The sequence below is a fragment of the Podarcis vaucheri genome (genome assembly GCF_965113315.1).
Source record: "Podarcis vaucheri genome assembly, chromosome: 12".
Lineage (NCBI taxonomy): Eukaryota > Metazoa > Chordata > Lepidosauria > Squamata > Lacertidae > Podarcis > Podarcis vaucheri.
Window position 1 is genome coordinate 4,797,484 of NC_138750.1, and position 22,859 is coordinate 4,820,342.

Genomic DNA, 22,859 nt, shown 5'->3' on the forward strand with positions numbered 1-22,859 from the left:
AGCGGATCCTGCTTGCACTAAACATCTGTTAGAAAATTAAAAGAAGGGGAAATAATTTCAAGTTTTTTTTTCTTGTTTGTTGAACTTCTGACTGAGTCCCCAAGAATCAAAGTTTTACCTCACACAAAAACCACTAGATAATGTGTGGTATTTATAAATATATTGGGTCCACGGAGGTGGGATCTGCTACAACTATAGGTAAAATAAGAGGAGAATTCCCTGGATGCCTAGCTCCAGGTGTGGGGCAAGTACTCTTCGGTGAGAGAGCTTCAGCAGAGAATTAAAATCACAAAACATGCAGGTTCTGTCTCATAACACTCTATGCAGCAGCACCTGAACATACCTTAACAGGCACCTCTTTGAGTCTGCATGTGCCTTAAGATTGTGGAGCAGGGCTTTTTCAGCTGATGTCCCACTGCTATAGCATTTGCTTCCTAAGCAGGCTCACTAGACACCCGTATAGTCATTGCAAATCTCCTCAAAAGTGTTTTCTTCTCTCTCTTTTTAGAAAAGGCCATGAGAAAGTAGGCTTTTCATGTCTGAATTGGGAATTGTAAGGAAGCATTTTTATTGCCTTAAGCTGCAGGGTTTTGATTAGAGGGATGTTAAGAAGAGGTATCTAGATGGCAGTGCCTGACTGTGCTGGTTGAATGGTGCACTTCAGGAGAAGATTTGAAAACCAAGCATTTTATCTCCTCAAGGCATCTTGCTGCACCTAAAAGCCATTTGCAGTCTGGTTTGTTTCTTTTTTGGGGAAATATAATTGAACTTCCTCTTTAGCTCACACCTGAGATGATTCCCTCTGCTGTGCCAAAGCAGGTGGTGGTAGTCTCCAGCTCTTCTAATAGTTTTCTCCTGCTCAGTCTGCTCCGTAGAGATGTTTCAAGCAAGTCTTGGCCATTTCTGTTTATAAAAGAACATAATTACAATTCCAGCTTATTTATTTTATGAAAAGTTATTTTTGTATACCTTTAAGAAAGAGTTGTCAACACTTAATACATTGTTCAACGGGCATATTGAGCTGCAATCCTAACCACACCTATTCAGAAGTCCCATTATGATTTCAGGTAGGGTGAGGCAAGAGGCTATGAGTGTGATTTCTTAGGTTACTGGAAAACAGCCCAGGTATCAGTGGTCCAGGCTACAGGAGGGCTGGGTTGCATGATCCCAGGAATTTCATCAAAGCTATTGCAGCACATGCAGGGACTGCGGTTCAACTGTGCCCCCTTTCATGGATTCCAGGTGACCAGGTATGGATCTGAGCCCCATCCTTGGAGCATCCTCATCATTAGCCATGGCCACACTGGAAGGTACTGCTTTAATTAAAGGGGGCCAGCCCTCTGGAGTGATCTCCCGCAGTGGATGGGTGGGAGCATCTCCACACTGGAGTGGAGCCCTGCAAACTGTCATTGCCAAATCCTTGGGCCACTGGTCCCCCGGGGTTATCTAGTTCTTGTTCTGGCTTCATCACCTGAAGAAAAGGAATCTTGACTCCTGGTCCCTAACACTTAGCATCAAGCTACATATATCTCTTTCTTCATCTGTATGATTTGGACAATGGAGCAGGGGGCTGTGTGTGAATCACCCACCTACACACAAAAGCTTTTATTTGTCTTGAATGAAAAAGTTGCAGACTCTGGGCTTGCCTGCGTCATCACATCTCATATGACATGTGGCACCATTGAGGTGTTTGGAACAGTCAGTGTACAAAACTTTGACTTTGCAGTGTTTAGTTACATAGCTTAATTGAACTGAATTGGACCTCTTTTAAAAATGAAATATATATCTGTATAATCCCCCAATGAAAATGCACAAAAGTAGAGTTTTATATCCATGCCTGTATCAGCTGAATGACACTAAACTAGTCAAAGGAATTAAAGATGAAGGTCTCTGAAAATGTTCAGAAGTCTGCTCGCCTTCATGGTGTGGCAGCGTCGCTCAATGGTGGAGACTCCTCCTAGGCCCGGATGTGGGATCCCAAGATTGGCCTCCTGTCTGGATGGGGGGTGCGGGCATAGGCCCACGCTGCTTATCAGGACTCGGGTCCTAGCCTGCACCCAAGATTGGTGAATGGGGGTGCAGGCTTGGATGTGGGCTGGGCTGGGGGGAGAGCTGATGGAGCAGGAAGGCGTCCCCCAGGTCCGTGCCCTGACTATTTAAACAACTCGCACCTGGAGCCCCTTACCTGTTCCATTCCTTGCTGGGTTCCCTACATACCCTCCCTCAGTTCAAGTGCTTACTTTATGACCTGGCTCTGGCTAGCAGGGTCACCATATTCTGGGGCCAGGTAGGAATTTGTCCACCAGGCAAATTGGTTCCAGCCTGGTGGTTTTGCCTGCCTCAAAGCAACCGTCACAACTTGTTTGGGCATTGGGGCAATCTCATGCTTGGATGGAGGGGAGGTTGGAGTCTGCGCCTGCCCCTCCAAATGTGGGTGTCCTGTTAGAGGGATCCGGGCAGAGGGCCTCAGCCAACAGCACTCTCCCAGATGGCGGTTACTGCGGGTGTTGCCCTATTTAATGCAATCTTAGGAACCCCTGCTTGGATTGGCCATAGCGTCACTTCCAGAGGGCAGGCCATTGCCCAAGCCAAACCTCTTTCAACTGTATTCAGTAATGTTGTGGCCTGTTTGAATCCAAAAAACTAGTCTCTGTTATCTTTGATTTGCTGGGGGTTGGGGACTGGGGAGCACTACGCCTAGGCCTGCAACTGTTCAGAACTGAAACACATGTACAAGATGCCTGGATTCATGATCACACTGCAGAATAATAGCTGCCAGTTACTGAAGCAGAAACAAATTGAAAAGAAGATGTAAAATTTGTTTTGAAGAAAAGTATATGATTGCTACATCCAGGACCAGCCAAGGCATTTTGTTGCCCAAGGAAAAGGACAAGATACCACCACCCCCTCTCCATGTACAGAAACCAACCATATTGATAGTTGACTCTTATTTCAGCTCCAGGGACGGTATAGCCAGATATGTTTGTGGGTGAAAAAAGCTCTGCCCCCCCCCAGCATCAGATTCCCAGAGAGGGATGCCTCCTTCTCTCAACCGAACTGCATCTCCTGCTTGCTGATTCCACCTAAACATTAGGAAGAACTTCCTGACAGTAAGAGCTGTTGGACAGTGGAATTTGCTGCCAAGGAGTGTGGTGGAGTCTCCTACTTTGGAGGTCTTTAAGCAGAGGCTTGACAACCATATGTCAGGAGTGCTCTGATGGTGTTTCCTGCTTGGCAGGGGGTTGGACTCGATGGCCCTTGTGGTCTATTCCAACTCTATGATTCTATGATTCTGTGATTCTAAGCTACGGTGCATCCCTAAAAATAAGTTAGGGCACTTCCAGACTGCTGATATTTGAGGGTGAGATTCAATTGCATTCAGGCCAGACAATCGAATTTGGCGTTCTGGCAAAACAACCCATCTTCCAAAATATTTGGACTTTTTGCAGAATGGAAAGTGAAGGGATAATGCACTATAAAGTATGAAATGACGATTGCTTGATGCAACACAAGTATAACTTTCCAACATACCAGAATGAATGCCCATTAGAGAGTGGGCACTGTATACCCTTCTTGCAAATTTTGTGCAAGCAAATCAGGATGAATGCTCAGAAAACAGGCTGTGTGTAAGAGAAGTGACCTGCTATTTCTTTTGAAAAGCGTATTTATCAGAACAAACACAAGAGCTGAAAAACCTCACACAAGCCATGCTTGCACAAAACCCTAAGGCAAAGCATGGCTTAGTGTGAGCATACCCAATGTGCAGGCTTCAGGGAAGGAGAGCACACTTGCATGGGTCTTCTTCCCCAAGCCCTTCAAGTCAGTGTAGCATGGCAGCTGAGCCAAGGTTCGGCTTAGCAGGACATCTGTTGTACAGAAGGAAAAGGGGGGAGGGGGGTTGTTTTCCTAGAGCACCTCCTCAGAAAGTGTTTCTTTTAAAAGTGAAAGTTACCAGCCTGGTTTCAGATATTTGCTGTAACGTTTATTCTGCTCAGAAAAGAAAATGGGTTATATTTGCATTCACTTTGCATTGCTGGAATGAATAAAAAATATCTTTGCTCACAAATGGAAACCAGTTCCAAATATATTAGACTTCCTCTGGATGAAAGGTTCCTATACTCCTGATCTGATGGTATGCTATTAGGCTGAAAGCATGGGAAACAGAAATAACAGGCTGTCAATCCTTCCCTTTGTTTGGTGAGAAAACAAGCAGAATAATATAGCTTTCCAATGAACAGGTAACAAAAAGCTAGTGTATGAGTGATTCACAAATGTGCAGCTAACTGATACAACTCTTCACACTTTGGACTAATGTCTGAAGGGGTCATTGCATCTCACACACCTTCCTAATGCACCATTTCCCCCTGTGGTCATTACAATGACACTCTGAAAAGCAGTTGTGTGAGTTGCTCTCGTGCCCTCTCTTGCCTAAGAATACATGAAACCTGTTCTTTTATTTCTGTGGAAAATTCTGCCTTCTCCCATGCATTCAAGGCATTTACTGGCAGAAGCAGATATGCCTGTTTACAAAACCAATCCAAATTATTGTTGTGCATTGTGTTATCATCTGCAATTGACTTATTTACACATCATGTCCCCTATTCAAAAGCAGCAACTTCTCTGTAAGCAGGAGCTGAATCATCGTTGTGCATCACATGTGCAATTGGCTTATTTACACATCAGAATGCACATTCACTCATTGTTTCTTTTGTGCATCTGTTAACAATATTCTCGGTGTTCAGGACCTTTGACCACAACTGCAAATGTATGAATTTCACTTTGGGATTAGAAAATCATACATCATTTGTCTTTTCTCCCTAATATCTTAACCCACCTTGAATCACTCATATCAGGAGCAATATACTCCTTGTTGCTTCTATTATTTTTCCAGCCAAGCAACTCTGATTCTGTTTAATACTCATGGTTTTAAATGTTACTGCTTTGTTGCTTTCAGCCCACATACTTTGTCAGAAAATGTCTTCATCTTCTCTTTTGCCTTTATCGTTTAACAATTTTGGGATGTTCCAAAAAACTGAGAATCCACAAATGTTGAAATATCACAAGAATGCAGATATGGTAAGATATAATATGTATAAAGAAGGCTGATCGCCAAAGAATTTATGCTTTTGAATTCTGGTGCTGGAGGAGACTCTTGAGAGTCCCATGGACTGCAAGAAGATCAAACCTCTCCATTCTGAAGGAAATCAGCCCTGAGTGCTCACTGGAAGGACAGATCCTGAGGCCAAGACTCCAATACTTTGGCCACCTCATTAGAAGAGAAGACTCCCTGGAAAAGACCCTGATGCTGGAAAAGATGGAGGGCCCAAGGAGAAGGGGACGACAGAGGACGAGATGGTTGGACAGTGTTCTCAAAGCTACCAGCATGAGTTTGACCAAACTGCAGGAGGCAATGGAAGACAGGAGTGCCTGGTGTGCTCTGGTCCATGGGGTCACAAAGAGTCGGACACGACTAAACGACTAAACAACAACAATACAGTGGTGCCCCACAAGATGAATGCCTCGTAAGACGGAAAACCCGCTAGACGAAAGGGTTTTCCGTTTTTGAGCTGCTTCGCAAGGCGATTTTCCCTATGGGCTTGCTTTGCAAGACGAAAACGTCTTGCAAGTGTTCCGATTTTTTCCCACTCCCCCCCTTTTTCTAAGCCACTAAGCCACTAATAGCCTTTTAGCCGCTAATCCGATAATCCTTTAATAGCTGCTAAGCCTTTAATAGCCGCTAAACCGCAAGACGAAAAAACCGCTAGACGAAGAGACTCGCGGAACGGATTAATTTCGTCTTGCGAGGCACCACTGTATGTATTGTGCTGTTCTCTAAAAGGAAGGAAGGAAGGAAGGAAGGAAGGAGGGAGGGAGGGAGGGAAGGACAGACCTCCAGAATTTTCTGAACAAGATTTGCAACTGATAAAATTGCACCATTTAAACAGAATTTCACTTGTGCTTCTTGTGATAACTGGCTTTCTATTGCAATTATAGTAGCTTGCACTGCCACTGTTGTGAGCTGAGGTATTTTAAATGCAGAGGTATTTCATGGATCTACTAAATATCTACATATTGCCCTTGATATGTAGATACATGATGTATTTTAAAGCATCTGTTTAATTGGTGTATGTGTTTTGAGAGCAAAATAGTGGAATAAGCATGCATTCTAGTACCCCAATTGAAATCCCTGGGTTTGCTTAGATGCACAAAGCTCTTGCCCATTTAGTTTAATGGAAAGGACAGGACCATGTGAACAACAGAAACAAACAGGACAGCCAATTTGGTAGGGCACATCACATCTCTAAAAGAACTGAGTGGATCCAGCTATAATAGAAAAAATTGAGGCATTTGCCGTGCAAAAGAGCATTCTGGGCCATGTAGAATGTACCTTCTCTTTTCATTTGTAAAAATACCATCAGTTGAAAAGTCGTGTCCTCCCTAAAAGAGGGCACATGTTGCGGTGAGACCTGGAGACTGACCTCCTGTGTTGTGGGTGGGTTGGATTGGTTAGCCACAACACCCGATTGGTATGTCCCTCAATGTTGGATTTAATCTGGCCAATGGGGTGCAGTCTAAACGGATCGAGGGACCTATATATACCCATGCACGTGACCCAGAGCTTCTTCTTTCGGCTCATGCATTCGGAACACCTGCCCACCTCTCCCTACTTTTAGGGCTTGTTGCGCTTGACCTTGCTATGCCGTCATGTGTTGTCTGTTGTTGGGACAGAGGCACGGCACAAATTTTCCCCACTTGGCTGATTGGCTGTTGCCATTTGGGTTTCGCCTGCCACATAGCAAATCGTCACAACTTGTAAGATTGCGGATAGGGTCTGGTTCAGGTGATAGGGGTGGGGGAGTGGTCTCCTCATCCCTATGTGAAGGGTATTCCGTTAAAGGAATCCAGGGACTCAACTGGTTTGGTCAACCCCTGAAAGGGGGTTGTGCCCTTGCCTGAGTCCAGGGGGACATTTGGGTGGTGGACATAGCCTGTTCCCGGCTTTCCGCCTATCCAGGTGTTCACCCTAGGCTGACCTATGCTGGTGCCCTGGGTCAGCGCTACCTGCAACGGTGCAGGGAGCTAGTCGAACCAGAGCCTATGCAACCATTCACTTTCTGTAATCAATAAAGTTGTGGCCTAAATTCTGCCAAAAACCAAAATTAAAATTAGAGTCATGTGTGAATTTATTTAGGGGGGGAGGTCTCTGGGGCTGAACACACAAAAAAGCTGTTCATCTTTTTTAAAGCAGTATGTTGGCATAGCCTTGTCTGATAAAATACCAATCAGAAAGTCAGCAGAAATAGGAACTTGTTATTTATGGGCAGTGGCTTTAATTCATAAAATGGGTAGATAGAAAATCTTCACTTTGAAATAAATGTTTGTTTTCAGTGTCAGCTTGCCTTTCATAACACCACACACTTGCAGCAGGATAGCTTGGCATAATTCTGGAAGGAATCTGCAGCGACTGACGTCTTCTCAGCCAGAAAAGAAATGAATGAGTTGCAACCTACACATCTAATTAAAAAGAAGAAGCCTAATAGACACAGTTTGAAAAGTCACTTCTGAAAGCACAGAGCATGATTTCATCAGCTGCTATTATGAAAGCCCCTTCTAGTCAGAAAAGTTAATCACAAGCACAAAGAAGCCACCTCAAGGCTTGTTTCTTCTTGGGCGTGGCCATGCCTCCCCTCTCCCTTCTCTGCCCTCTGGTGCTGCTGCTCTCACAGGGTCCTGAAACTATCTTCCATTTTCCCAAAGAGCTTTGTTCTGATCCCATTGGAGCAAGTTGAAGGTGTTCTGGCTAGTCAATGCCTTTTCATTAGATTTTGAGGTTTGAGCTTTTTTTCAAGTTTTAAGACCTCTCTGTCTTCAATTTTGTTGTGCAATGTGTGTTGCCGTGTGTTTTGCTTTGTATTTATATTTTAACCATTCTTGTGTGTGTTGCTCACAGAACTTTGGTTATGGGATGACAAAGGGAAAGTGTAAAAACACAAATGCTTATTTAAAGAAACTGCAAAGCATGTTTAATCTATTTTAGTATTTTAATTCTTGTATGTTTTAAAGTAGGGTTGTAAACTGTTCTTGATTTTACTATTTTATCTTTTGTAAACTGCTCTGAGTAGTTGTTTTCTTACAATCAAGCAGTATATACATTTTATGAAATAAATTAATAAATAAACCTCTTGATGGGTGTAGATAACTGCCCATCAAAGCCTGTTAGCTGACAATCAAGTTATGCAAAAGATGGTTATAGCTAAAGAAGAACATAAAAATGACTTTCTGGGTCAGGCCAATTGCCCATTGAGTTCAGCCCTGTGCACTTGCAGTGCCCAGACAGATGTTTGTGGGAAACCAGGGAGCAGAACATGAGCGCAATGACACTTTCTCCCCTCCTGGGGTTTCCAGCAACTGGTATTCGGAAGTCTTGCTGCCTCCAGCTGTGGATGGCAGGGCAGAGCCATCCCGGCTAGTAGCCATTGATCCTCCTCTCCTCCTCTCTGAATTCCTCCTCTCTGAAACCTCCTCTCTCTGATCCTCCTCTCCTCCTCTCTGAATCTAATCCTCTTTTAAAGCCATCCAAGTTGGTGGCCATCACGGCCTCCTGTGGGAGAGAGTTCCATAGCTGAACTGTCTCTTTACTTGACGCAACCTAATTGCACTTAGAAGGTACTGATGGCTCCTGAGTATTCCAGGAGACCTGTAGATGGCGGCAGAATCTTATTTTCTACTACAGGGTAGGGGAACATGTGGTCCTCCAGATGTTGTTTGTGTCCTGGCTCCCCTCATCAGTCACTACAGTTTATAAATGTTTTATTTACTTCAAGTTTTAAAGGTTTTATTTTAAAAAATAAGTACAGCATCCCAACACGAGTCTATGGGCTACAAATCCATAAGGCATAGCAGAGATCTACGATACATGTCTAGGTGTAAACTAGGTTGCTGTTCCAAGAATCAGCACAAGTACCTGCACTCTCCTTTTGAAGATCAGGGTGGGCATGTGCTTGATGTCCCAAGCCTTGGCACTGGGCAAGCAAGTGGGCACTCCTCCATAGAGGCTGCATGTGAAGGGTGTGCTCACACTGGTGCCGTTGTCTCCATGTCTTGGAGACATGCCAGAATCAATGGGGCCAGACTTATCCCTAAGCACCTCCGCAAAAGGGGATAGCTCAGAAGGGGAAGGTGCCTGAGAACTTCAACAGTTCCTCACCCCTTCCTCCAGATCCAGGTCTTTCCCTCCTAAGCAGCTAGGGCTCTCCTGTGGGCCAGACTCCTTCTGGGGTCCCCAAATCCCACCCACCCCAGCCAGCCTGCTACCACCTCCCCCAGGGTTAAACTATTCCAAATCTCTGGTTGCTTCTCACTCCTCCTCCTCATCTAGCCAGCCTCTCCCAGACATCTCCAGAAGGCTCATACCAGAATGATACTAGTTTCCCTTGACTCCATCCACTATGGCTTATGGTTAGCAATGATGGAAGCTACAAACCTGTGGCATCCAGAGGGCCACAAGTTCTGCAACCCAGGTTGAATAGTTTAAAATGCTGGTTTGCTTTCTCAGGTTCTACACAAAGGGGGTGGTGCTGCCAAAGGAGATTTTCTACATTGTTTGTAATACCATTCGGATGCTTCCATGTGTGCAATCAGCTTTCATCTGATCAGTTTCATAGTAAGGCTTCAAACCAGTGCCTGTGGCATACTTTCCCTTGTTATATGAAGTTTGGTATACCTTTTTTTGGTTGGAGAACTGCATCACAGATTGGGAGAAGTGTAACTTTTTAAGGATAACTGCATTTTGGGAAGTTCAAATTAGGTCAGTTTACATTAAAAGAGAACTGAACCTACTGACCTTGTTATCCCTTACCTTCAGTTTGGAGATTCATTGCATGGGGCATCGGCCTGCCAGTCTAGTAGTTCATGACCACGACACATTTCAGAAGCATTTCAAGTTTACTGTTTGACCTTCGGGGCATGGAGTTAACCTAATGGTGGGTGGGAAGAGTTTCAGTGCCCAGCACACACGTGTGATGTCACACGGCAGAAGCAGGTCTCATGGGACCCACTGTGGCCTCCAGAAGGCCTGCCGGAGCCCTCCCTAACTGCAGATAGGCTGGGTGGAGCCTGTTGTAGCCACAAGATGGCCTGGCGGGCCTGGCGTGGTCTCAGGAAGGCTCTTCCTGCACGGAGGCAGAAGCTCCAGCTCAGTCACCACCACGGCACCAGCATGGGAATAGCAGGATTTTTGTTGGTGGGGGCAGGCTTTTGTCAGTGGGGGCAGAACCTCATATTTGTATTTTTTATTGTTTTTGATTTATTTAGGGGGGGCAGGTGCCCCCCTTGGCTACACCCATGGGCACCAGAGAGAGGAAAGGAGTGGTGGGTTGGGGCTGGGCACCCACAATCAAAATTGCATGGGTGCCCAGGCCCCCAGGGGCCCCCAGAGATGGTGCCAGTGATTTCTGGGATTAGATGCTCTCAAGCAAAATTTCTGATCTAGTTCTTGAATCAGGTATACAAAAGCCGTCTCTAAAACATGATTCTCCATGTGAAGGCTAAGGAAGACAAGCAATTGCTGGAGATTCTGATGTGAGCATGACAGACATGATAGAGAGCTTTCCACTGTCCTTATCGTTTCCGACCTAGCTGTTCCTAACTGTTCCTAAAGTTCCAAAGCAGGACATGCTAGGGACATACTGTGACATTATCTCATACAAATATCTGTACTAGGGGCCCAAGACAGTTGACACAATCATTTTGGGTGTATATGCAGTGATGATGGAGCATATAGAAATTGCTTTTCTGTTCACTGTCCATCCCTTGCTTGGCATTTGTTGAGCCTGGTGGATTAGGAAGCATTTTAGCTCGGTTGCGGGTGGGATCTGTAATCTGCAGTCAGGAGCATCCACTCTTATAACCTATTGCAACTGGGTCAAGAGACAAGTTTCTATTTCTTGTGATACATGGCTTCTTCACAGATGTTCTCTCTTTTCCCTTTTAATGCTGTTTAACATTCTGGTATATATTCCCTGGCCTATTTGTTGGATTAAATATATAGCCTTAAGCAACAGAGAAAAAGCCGACACATTTCTCAATGTAACCTTAAGATGTAATGTGCATTTATCCAAAATCGGTACCATTTTTCTTCTTTACCTGAGACATTTGTCATCAATCTTTTGAAGTGAGTCAAGTGGAAATCTAAGTTGTCATTCATGCATAATATTATATCCACAGCTTACTAGCAGCAAATGTTTCAAATCAGCTAACTGAAGCCTTGAGCATCTTGCTCTTACTAATGGAACTTTCCTCTTGTGCCATGATTGTCATGTTAGTGAAGAATAAACTTAAAAACCTACCTTCCAGTCCTAATGCCTTGGCTTGGGGAAATGGTACACTAAGTAATATAGTAGAAGGAACATGGGTTAGCCTATAGACCCAAAAGATTAAAGCCACATCCATGTGCAGGACTGCTGTCAGCACCTGCAAAGCAAGAGCGCACCACTGAGCCCTTTCCCAGCCTGGCCATCTAAGCAGAACCAGCCAGCTGGATCAAGCCACCATTTTAATTCCCTACAATGTGGTGGAGCATTGTGGAGTGAGCATTGCTGGTGTCTGCTGCTGCCTTCTGTTGCCATCAGGTGAGCCTGCCAAGGCCCACCTGAGGGCACTTTGCCCAGGGCCCCCTAAAACTTGGATCTTGCTTAATCCATGTGCTTAATCCTTGGATAATCAGATTTGCTTGTTTGTTTATCTGGTTCCTGCAGTACTTGTACACCCACTCGGATCTTCCACACATTGTGGTCCACAAAAGTAAGAATTTAAAAGCAGGAGAGCAGAAACAACTAGCTCACTTCGTCTGGTTCAATCTATCTAGTTCAGCATAGTCATGGCCCAGGATTTAGATCCAGGAACTTGTGGTCCATAAATGAATCCTGGGACCCTGAAGATCAGGAAGACCTTCTCTCCCTGGACTTTTTCTTCAGGAATTAGCCCCCGGGGCAATCTCTCTGCTACTGAAGGTGAAGATGGATCATGGTGCCTCCAACCCCTGCTCCCAACAATGTTTCCTTGCCCATATCCTCAGACACTAATCACTCCTCCCCCGAAACTCCCTCTGCTCTTGAGACCCTACCTTCATGACCACACCAGTCCCAGAGGTAGCGCAGGACAACACACCCTCAGTGGAGCACACACCACAGGAACAGAGCAAGCACCATTTGGCCAAGACCTCCACCTCCCAGGACTGGGCACCTGCCTCCCCTAGGGGTGAAACCAGGCTTTATTTCACCTGAGTCAAAGACCCAGGTGCCTCAGTTTGGCACCCCTATGCACATTCGTGTGCACGCACGCACACACGCACAGGCTGGGAGCCTCAATGGTGCCTCTCTGGAGGCTTCACCTGGGGCAAAAAACCTGGCTACCACCCCCCCCCCAATAGCTACGGCTCTGTATCTCCAGCTGGACTATTCAGCTGGAATAGCAGTCCAGGGCTCTGGCTCCCTAACTAAGGCCATGTTGGCTGACCTACTTGTGTCTCTGGTTTCCACAGTTCTGTAGCAGAGGTGCTGACTATAGATCTCCACTGCCTGCTGCTTGCCCACCTGTCTTCAGAATCCTGAAGTCCACGGAACCCCAGGGGCTTTCTAGCACCATCCACTTCTGCCTGTGGGCATCAAACATAACCAGGAGAGCCATTCTATTTCTGGGTAGGGCCAGTCAGGTGCCTCTGGGAAGTCTGAGGAGACATGGCAGTGGGCAGTTGTGAAACTGGCAGGCATGTTTCCAGTCCACATGCATAAACAGCTCCTTTGCATACCACTTCTTTTTTTTTACATTTGGCAGCTACGGAGAGTGGCCAGGAATAAGAAGTAAACAATGGAGTTACAATTGTTGCTTCCAAAATTGGGTGTGCATAGGAGCTGAAATCACCCGACACCCTCTTGCTCCACAAAACCTCACATTTAGAGTTGTATAAACAGGGACTATCTGTTTCTTTGCGCAGTACATATGAAACTGTACAATAATGTATCAGGTGCCCAGTGACAAAGCATTGCAAAGGTAATCCAAACAAGTACCAAATTGCTGTGGGAGACATAGATGATGAGGAGAGTTTCATATATAAATTCATATAGTCATAACTGTAGAGTTTCCCCTCCTCTTCCTCAATATGAGGTTGTGATATGCCTCTGGGGAACTGTGGGATTCTGCCTGTGTGAAGTCAAATTGCTGAACAACAAATATATCAGTTTATGAACACTGTCAGAGAGAATCTGGTTTTTATCCCATAATCTAGATGCCAATGCAACTTCTCATTGTGCTTGGACAATTGCCTCACCATCATTCAAACAAACATCCTTGCTGTGGCTTTTGTATTTTATATATCGTTGTGATTTGCCATGATTATTGGAGGACCTCTATCATCTTCACCTTCCATTGTGTACAGAAATATCTCTTCTGCTTGTCTATCATTTACTCTTTCATCTCTCTGAGTTTGCAGAGACTAAGTAAAGTGATGCGCCACAAGACATCTGAAAGAAACAGATAGTGTTTCTGCTTGGCAGGTTTAACTTCCAAGACAGCATGCATTTTGCCATCAATGCAGATAATTTTGATAGGTGCCCTTGTGGGTAAAAATGCTTCCCCTGATACTGCTAATATCAGACTGTGTTGTACTTTAAACATACTTCCGCTCTTTGAATGACATTAGACCCACTGTGAAGCAACAGGTACAAGCAGACTTAATGTGTGACACTTATATTCAGTTGCCGTTTCAGCACAAAAGGTCTTTTATCTTCATGAGTAAACAGTACTTTTTGGCTCCATAATAAAATGTGTTCTTCAGAAAAAGAAAGAGAAGAAAGAATACAGAGGGATAAACCCCCAGCTTTGATTAAGAACTACTTTATGGACACTTTTCTCCTTGTCAGCTAAAATAAAGGGTTTTGCAGCTGAAATCAGTGGTGCCAAAGTGAAGAGGAGACAGGGAAAATCAGACCCTGTGATGAAAGCATATTTGTTCTGAGAAATGTGTGTTATTCTAAGTGAGCCAGTATTATACATGAACCGTAACAAACATTATGATATCACTAGAGACAAAAATCTGCTTGGGTGGGATGTATTATTTATACTGCCAATGAAACTGCTGGAGTTAGTCGACTTGCACAGTTAGATATATTAGGTGTTCTGAAAATACTACTATTAATAAGCAGTTTGCTACACAAACTTACTATACAAGAGGGAATAAGTCTTTTATGCACCATGGCTTATTGGGAATGCATGGTGGATTAGCAGTTCTCTCTCTCTCTCTCTCTCTCTCTCTCTCTCTCTCTCTGTACTGGGTGACATGGTATCTGAAGAAGTGTGCATGCACACGAAAGCTCATACCAAGAACTAACTTAGTTGGTCTTTAAGGTGCTACTGGAAGGAATTTTTTTTATTTTGACTATGGCAGACCAACACGGCTACCTATCTACTATGGGTGACATAGAGACACTCTTGAAAATGGCTACCAAGTTCTTGAAAATGGTACCGAATTCTGCCCTGTCTCCCTGCCACATTTACAAACAGCTGTATTCTTTTTTGTCATCTTCATAGGATGTGCTTCCTTGCCTCTGCTCACCAACACTGGCTGCTGTCATCAGGGAAGTCCACCCCCATGGCTCCAAGAACATATGGCTCCCTCTTTACTGCTTCAACCCGAATTGCTTCTCTGAAGATTAAGTCAAGCACCACCTCATTCCCTTGTACAAAGCTTCTGGGCTCTTCCAATCAGCACAGTTTTTGTTCTGTAGAAATGATATCCCTACAACTAATGAGAATCTTTAGGATCAGATTGCCAGATCCTGCTTAAGCACATGACCTGAAGACTTTCCTCTTCCCACCTATAGCAACTGCAAGAGGTCTTCATCCAAGGCCCTTTTCAGCTACCTCAGATGAAGTACAGCTGGTGGCTGTGAGCAGAACGGAGTATTCAGTAGTGGCACAAATATAAGGGTGCCCATGAGCCATTGGGTCTATAACTAAAAAGCCATTGCGATGCGCCCAGGGAGCAACAGGTCTTACTGCATCCATGTGGCTCACGTGAGAACATGAAACTGTTTTGCTATTATTATTAAATTTATTTATACTTGCCTTTTCCCCTGACAGAGACTCAAGGCAGTTTACAGATAAAAATAATAAGAACAGCTAAAAACATAGGGGCGTGGGGATCATTTAAAAACAATTAAATGAAAGAATTGATAGAATCAAAACTATATACAGTAGAAATATAAACATATATTAAACCATACAAATAATTACAATTTTAAAAAAGCACGGCACCAGTCCTTTCAATAAAAGCAGTTGGTTCCCAAAAGCCTGCTGGAAAAAGAAAGTCTTCACCTGCCAGTGGAAGGAAGACAAGGAGGGAGTCAGTCCAGCTTCTCTAGGGAGTGAGTTTCAAAGCTGGGAGCAGCTCAGTCAGTCTTGCAGGTACCACTCCTCCCACCTCAAACACCGCTGCCAGATTTATAGTGATTGACAATGCAACCCTGTTATCAGGGTACCTAGTGTTAGGGGTACAGTTATGTATGATTGAGGAATCCACACAGCAGTTTTTGAACTTTATGAATTTGCAGGATATCGAATGATTCAAAAACGAGTATGTACATATTTCATTACAGTACACGGTTTGCATAAACAGTACATATAATTAAAATTATTATATGTAATTTACTAGCCAGATGCATCGAGAGATTGTAATGGAATGAACTTTCATTTGAAAACTGTGAAACACTAGTGAAATGGGTGCAGGGGCCGGTATGTGCACAGAAATCTGCCCATCCCTCAGTCTGATACATGTCAACTGAGAAATAAGTCCCGTTGAGTTCAGTGGGACTCACTCAAAGGTAAGTCTGTACAGAACTGCAACCTTTACAGGTGCTCCTTATAACTTTCTGCTAATATTACCTTCATGGTAAAAAGAGCATTAATATAAACTTGTTTTTACAGTAGTTGAACTTACTGCTCTTTCTCCATCTAAATTCTGCATCTATACAGCATTACACACCAAAATTATAAATGTTCTAGCACATTTAAATTGTGAATAGTAGCCATGGATGTATGGCAGCAGGCAGTGGAGTTGACAAACCAGTATTTCATTAGTTGTCCAAATTCATCATACTATATGCATGAATAAATTTCACTTAAAACAGTAAAATTTCATGCACGTTTTAAAACAAAAACCTTTAAGATGGCTTAGGGTAAACAGAGACTGCTAAATATCATTTTACATATGTCCTTATATCGGGAAGGGTACATTTTTCACAGTTGCTCTGAACTTTGCATCAAAACAAGATGGATATGGAGCCATCTGATGCTAAATCTTGTTCAGGTGTTTAGCATCTAATTTAATAGAACAGCATGTGATATTCCAGCAGAAAACTCATTAAGGAAATTTAAGATTCAGATATTTGAGAATCCTTAGTGCCTGTCAGACAGTGAGATGCATTCAAGGGGATATTTTGGTCAGGAAGCATTCCTTCCTGCCACCAGGGCGCTATTAATTTCACCATGAAATTGTTGCCTATCATTCTCAGCATGCATCGCATAAAGAAACTTCCCCTATCTTACTGTTGGGGAGGAAATTTAGACTTAATCTGTAAGCAGTTCAAAGAATGAAGAGAATAAGAGAGCATCTAAAGGCCCAGTTTTAGACTCCTGTCAGGTAGTCCAGTCCATCCCTGCCCTGCCCTATGCTGGCAATACTCCAAATGCAAATGGTGTGGGTAGGGCAAGGACAAAGTTGGTATGGGAAGGAAGGAAGCCATTCTCTTGGCCTTCTGCTTTGCAGACGTTGCAGCTGTATGGTAAAACCAGAGCTCAGGGAAGCAGCTGCCGCACTGCAATGGCAACACGCAATTCAGGCTAGAGAGAGATTGTCACATAGGACCATAGTCACATCTGGTTATGTGCATTTGTGTACATTTAGAAACCATTACTAGGATGTACATTTCACAGAGAGCAACCAATCAGTTGCTCAACCAAATCACCTCAAATACATTTTTTCAATTAATTTGCCTTAGATCACCCAAATCAGTTGAATTAATTTAACCATTACTCTGCTCCAATTAGTGGCATAGGAAGGGGGGTGCAGTGGGTGTGGGCCGCCCCAGGTGTCATCACCGAGGGGGGGACAATAAGGCATTAATATGTGTTTTTAATTTTTTTAAAAAAAAAACATTTTTTGGGTTCATGACACTTTTTGAAAAAATAATATTATTTAAAACAAGTTTAATAACTTCATCTGACAATTAATTAACTTCAACAAGTCAACATAATACGTATTGAAATTTTTTAGTTCAGTCAACAAACACAACAAAATGCAGCAGAACTCGACTCTGTGTAGTGGAGAGCGTATGGATAAAGAAGGGAAGGTGTTTCTTTCCGCCGATTCGCCGAAGTCTGTCTCTGCAGTTTGTACTCAAGCGAGACGTAAACAACCGGTGACTCATCATCATTCAACCCGCAACCAATCCTATCTGCGTCATTCTGTTGAGTTAGTTGTGAATTATTACTGAAGCTTATAAGTGTTGAATTTATTTTTGTTACATTTTTTAGTTCATTGATTCATTGTGATCATCCTCTTCTCTATGATATTGAGTTTGGTAAGTAACGTAAACATTACTTACCATGCTATTTGTCTGTATACTATTTGTTTGTATTTGGGTGAGCAATTGATTGGCTTGCTTTCGGTGAAATGTAAATTCTAGCAATTCTGCATCACTTCTCCTGAAGAAGGCCACACCAAGCCACCTGCTCCTCCAGAGGCCGGCCACGCTGGCCTCCACCATCGCCAGAGAGGTTGTGTCGCGTCTCCTGATGTGCTGCAGACAGGGCATGCCTCCTTCTGTGTGTGGACTCGCGCCGCAGTAGAACCAAAACACACCTGTCTCTTGGTCCCTCGCTCTGACGTGACCAGTCCAGGGGAGTAAATTCAGGACATTCATGATTGGGAACAGAAGCCGGGGCAGCTTCTCCCAATTCGTGATGTCCTGAAAAAATTGGAACCCTTGAGGTGTCTTAGTGCCTCAGTCTTTTTTTTAAAAAAAAATAATAATTCTTATTGAATGACTTTATGTTACAAAAAAAACCCAATACAACCATACTACCACTAAGTATAATTAGGAAAGAAAAATTACATACATCAATATCAGCCCTATCTGGATTGCCTTTCAGTTTCCTGGCTCTCATGCAGTCCATTACTGAGGCAAGACACTGGTCCAGCACATCCATTGCGTCACCTGCAGATATAGAGGAGAAGTAGAGCTGTGTGTCATCAGCATGTTGCTCCAGAAGGATGCCATGGTCGAGTGTGTCAAAAGCCTCTGAGAGGTCAAGGAGAATTAACAAGGACATATTTCCTCTGTCCCTCTCCCAACGGAGGTCATCGTACAGGGCAACCAATGTAGTTTCTGTGCTAAAATTGAGCCTAAAGCCCAATTGAAATGAATCTAGAAATTCAGTTTCCTCCAAGAGTGCTTGGATCCAGTTTGCCACCACCCGCTCAAGAAATTTACTGCATTTGATGAGCAGAAAATATGTCTGGTTTGAAAAACATGTTAAAAAATCAGATTTTTGGGAATCTGGCTGAAAGTATGAAATCTCAACCTATTTGAAAATAATTATGCTAAATTGTGGAAGGAGGTTAAGAAAGAGTTGGAGATATGGGAGATATGAAGCTTTCCCTGCTAGATAGAATTTCAGCCATTAAAATGAATTTATTGCCTAGGATGCTGTTTTTATTCCAATCAATCTCAATTGAAAACTATTCAAGCTGCTTCAAAGAATGGAAAAAGACATTTCTAAATTTATCTGGAGGAGGGAAAGCCAAGAATTAAGCATAAAATAATTATAGATATAAAAGAAAGAGGAGGCTTTGGTCCGCCAGACTTGCAAATGTATTATGAGGCAGCTTATTTGTGTTGGTTAAAAAACGGGTTGCATTGGACAATGCAGACATCCTGGATTTAAAATGAACCATGGAAAGAGAAGAAGGGAAGCCATTGGATATTTTAAAGTTTGTTAAATTTTTATTTGAAATTGTAAAACAGAAAATTTAATAAAAATGATTATAAAAAAGAAGTTTACTGCATTTATTTATTGCTTATTTGTAAATAAGAACTTAAGAAGCCCACCCTCACACTGGATCAGACCAAAGACTTGCCAATGTTTAAATGATATTAGGGTTGCCCTGAACCTTCTTTTCCCCAGACATGTCCTCTTTTGGGGGGGGGTAAAATTTCAATCTGGGTGACTTTTTTAATTTGCCAACATGTCCTGGTTTTTGCAAACAGAGCCAGGAAGTATATGTGCAATTACCACTCTTTACCTTTCCTATCTCTGTGGTGGATGCTGGGATTGAACTCATTATCAAATGGCACCGTAGAAGGTGAGGGGCTCCATGTCCTCTTTTTTTGCTCTAAAATGGCAACCCTAGATCAGTGTTTTTCAACCTTTTTTGGGCAAAGGCGCACTTGTTTCATGAAAAAAATCACGAGGCACACCACCACTGTGTGCGGAGAGGGAGATGTCAGAGCCCCACTGCTCTCTATGGGGAATCGGATGAGAGCGGACCCCCTGTCCGCTCTCATCCGATCCCATCCGATCTGATCCCCACCCAGGACGGATGGAAAATAGGGTGGACACAGTCCGGTGCCCGCCTAGTGGGCAAAAATTTGACTTTTTTTAAAATAAAAAAAATCTTTCAGATTTTTCAATTTTTCCCACGGCACACCAGGCAACATCTCGCGGCACACTAGTGTGCCGCGGAACAGTGGTTGAAAAACACTGCCCTAGATGATATATAGTTGGAAAGATGCTTACACAGCCTGCTATTGTTTACCCCTTTCCTACAGTATTTCTTCTAACTTTTCATAATGAACAGCAGCTACTTCTCTTCACCATTGCCTGTACTCAGTTTGGCTGCCTTTGCAGTTTGCTGCTGGATTCTCTTTAATTCAGTTGCACCCCCTCAGCAAGGACTAATTGTCCAATTAAAAGCTACATCTTAATAGAAATCACCAGACACCAGCATTTCAAATCACAACATCTTAAACTGCTAATTGTGGTAATTACTATCATTGGAAACATTGCTGGTTCTTGTATCTGAGGAGCCTGGTCCTCGGCGTCCTCATGTCAATAGCAGCATTCTCAACGTGCTAATGTACATTAAAAAAAACAGCCTGCGTCAGGATGCGTAGCCAGATCTTATGCACATTTACACAGAAGTAAGTTGCCTTGGATCTAGCAGGAGCCCACAGGAGAATCGCAGCCAGCAGGTCGGATGCTGCTCCACTTGCCTTCGTTAATGGAAGTGCCAATGTCGCCAGGAAGAAGCGGGACTTTTACAGTTGTTGCCTCAGGCTCTAGAATACCGTCCCGGGTGATGTGCGGCCCAGCTCCAGTCTGGCCTTCCTTTAGAGAGGCTGCAGTACAACTGTGGGTGCTTATTTGATTTGATTTATTATATTTCTATGCTGCTTTTCATTCAAATGACTTGCAAAGTGGCTTGCAAGCAACAAATAACAATTACATAATAGAACATTATAAATATTAAATCATATAGAATAATTAACAAATCATTAGCAAAACAATTACAATCTATAAAGCACTATTGGTAACACAACTAAAAAAATAAGCTAAACAGCACAATTACAACCAAAATCTTATTACAAGCATTCATGATCTATAAAACAATACTAACTTTAACAAAATAACAACCAAAAAATAAACCAAGCAATGTTGAATTCATACACACATGGAAAATTTAATAAATACTATTTTTTAAAAAAGAATTCATATACACATTCTCCCCACCGCATGGCTCTTAATCTTCCACTCTATTCAGCTCATTAAAATGGCGCGTTGTGTCCTTTTTTGGTGCATGCACATGCACTGGGCAGTGGCAAGGTGTGCAAGGCCAACAGAATCCACTGTGCCCGGCCAGCCCTCACCACCAACGCTGCTGGGCGCACATACACAAGGCAAGGCAGAGAAGGTTCACAGAGCCCACGAGCCAGCTCAGCCCTGGCCACCAGAGCCAAGCGAGGCTGCACTGTGCTCCTGCCCGCCCCTGCAGGCCAATGGCTGCAGCCAATGTAGCCCTTAGCAGGCAAAACTCCCCACCACCACCACGCTGGCCAGGCAGCCATTCAGTGAGGGGGCCAGGGATGCGGTGGTGAGGCCAGGCCAGCAGGGCGGGACAGGGATCCCTGTGGGGGGGGTGCCTGGCTCACAAAAATCATGCACCTGCGCTTTGGCTCCTCTGCTCCTCCATGCTACGTCCCTGCATTGGAATATACAGACACACAATGACCCTTCTAAAGGTTCCTTAGGCCGGAGGTGGGGCAGGACAGGATAAACCAAGCCCCCCATGATGACAGACAAAGTATCTCTCCCCTCACTGTTCTACCTCTGGAATTAGCTCCCTTATGAAGATGAAGCTTACTTTCCCCCAGTTGTATTCACTGCATACTGTATTGGTGGATTTACATTTCTGAGCACAGCTCTGCACAAGATACAAGATACAGTACTGCTTTTTTCCTTCTACAGACTGTCTCTCTTCATCACAAAACGGCTGGAAGCAATTAGTGCTACTCACCTGCCTCAGCTCCAGTGTTTCCTTTACAGCTTAAGTGTTTTCCAAATATGTAAACAGTTATGACTTCTGCAGTGATTTAATTACAGGAAATGAGAGTGATTGCCATCACATGTTACCTGCGAAAATTTGAAGGTGTGATATCTCTGCTGTGGGGAAAGAAAGGCAGAGGCCATCCATCACACTGGCTGTCCCTATCGCCACCTTCCCTGCTTGGTGAATATTTTAAAGGTAGTGCAGTTAAATGGTCTTTGAAAAGAGTTACGATTCGGCGTTCTTCCTAGTTTTGTACTGAACTGTTATCATCATAGTTAAGTAGATTTTGAATAAGGAGGCAAAATAACTCAGGGACGGACTTTTAAGGAAGTCGTTTTTAAGCTTTCCTCCTTTGGAGAGTCTTTTCAAATCAAGACCGGTCTGCCTAGGATGATAAACACACAATGTAAGCCAACACATAAACTCTGCACGCATAAACTCCTGGGTTTCAGAGGCTTTGGAGGTGTGGTGGGAGGGTGCTGGCCACCCTTAGGATGCTCATTATCACCAGGCACAAACGGAGAAGGCATTCAACGGTGGGGGAATATTGACTGCAGACAGCAACATGTCCTTCTGAGAAGCTTGTCTGCCATTACTTGTATTTTGATTGTTAAATCCCAAAGAAGCCTCCAAGAAGCTCCAAGTCTCTTCCAGCTTCCTTTTGTAGGGAGGCTGGGTGCAAAATATATGTTTAATGGGCATAAAATGTTTGTGGAGGTTTACATTTGCAGAATATCTGTTTTGTGGAGATCTGTAGGAAGTATGGAAGGCGCTTGTGCAGCTAAAGCTGCAAAAAGGGGGTGGTCTCTTTATTTAAGTGTTTCTGTTAATTGATGACTATCCATAGCAGTGACCGGAGGAGGAATGACTGCTGAGAAGAGCACGGAGAGAAGAAATGGCATGGTGCACCTGCAGTAGCACAAATGCACGTCTTCGCTTGCTCCAGCTGCAGCAAAACGTTGGTCTCTACAGCCACAGCAGGTGCTGCAACCTTCCAACAGTTTGACTTCACTCCCCAAAGGTGCACTTCTCTATTGCCTCCTGAGACAGGCAGATGCCAACCTAATTGACAATTCATCTCTAGGAGAATGGGTCTCTTTGGAATCAGAGGAGAATAGTTATTGGACCTATATTAACAAGTAAGAACCTAAAGAAAATTTGAATGCATTGCTAGTTGCTGGAGGGCAATGTGTTG

General features: G+C 43.7%; 1 long non-coding RNA gene across 2 annotated transcripts; it reads right to left on the bottom strand.

Annotated features, from left to right (window-relative positions):
- Positions 1–713: 713 nt before the first annotated feature.
- LOC309515449 lies at positions 714–22,524 on the bottom strand. Of its 2 annotated transcripts, none has more exons than XR_014212483.1 (3): positions 21,748–22,524; positions 18,175–18,272; positions 714–903 (listed from the first exon to the last, which is right to left on the bottom strand). It is a non-coding gene; the product is annotated as an uncharacterized lncRNA (long non-coding RNA). The 2 variants fall into 2 exon arrangements; XR_014212484.1 differs by lacking the exon at positions 714–903 and adding an exon at positions 17,434–17,520.
- Between the last annotated feature and the right edge of the window lie 335 nt (positions 22,525–22,859).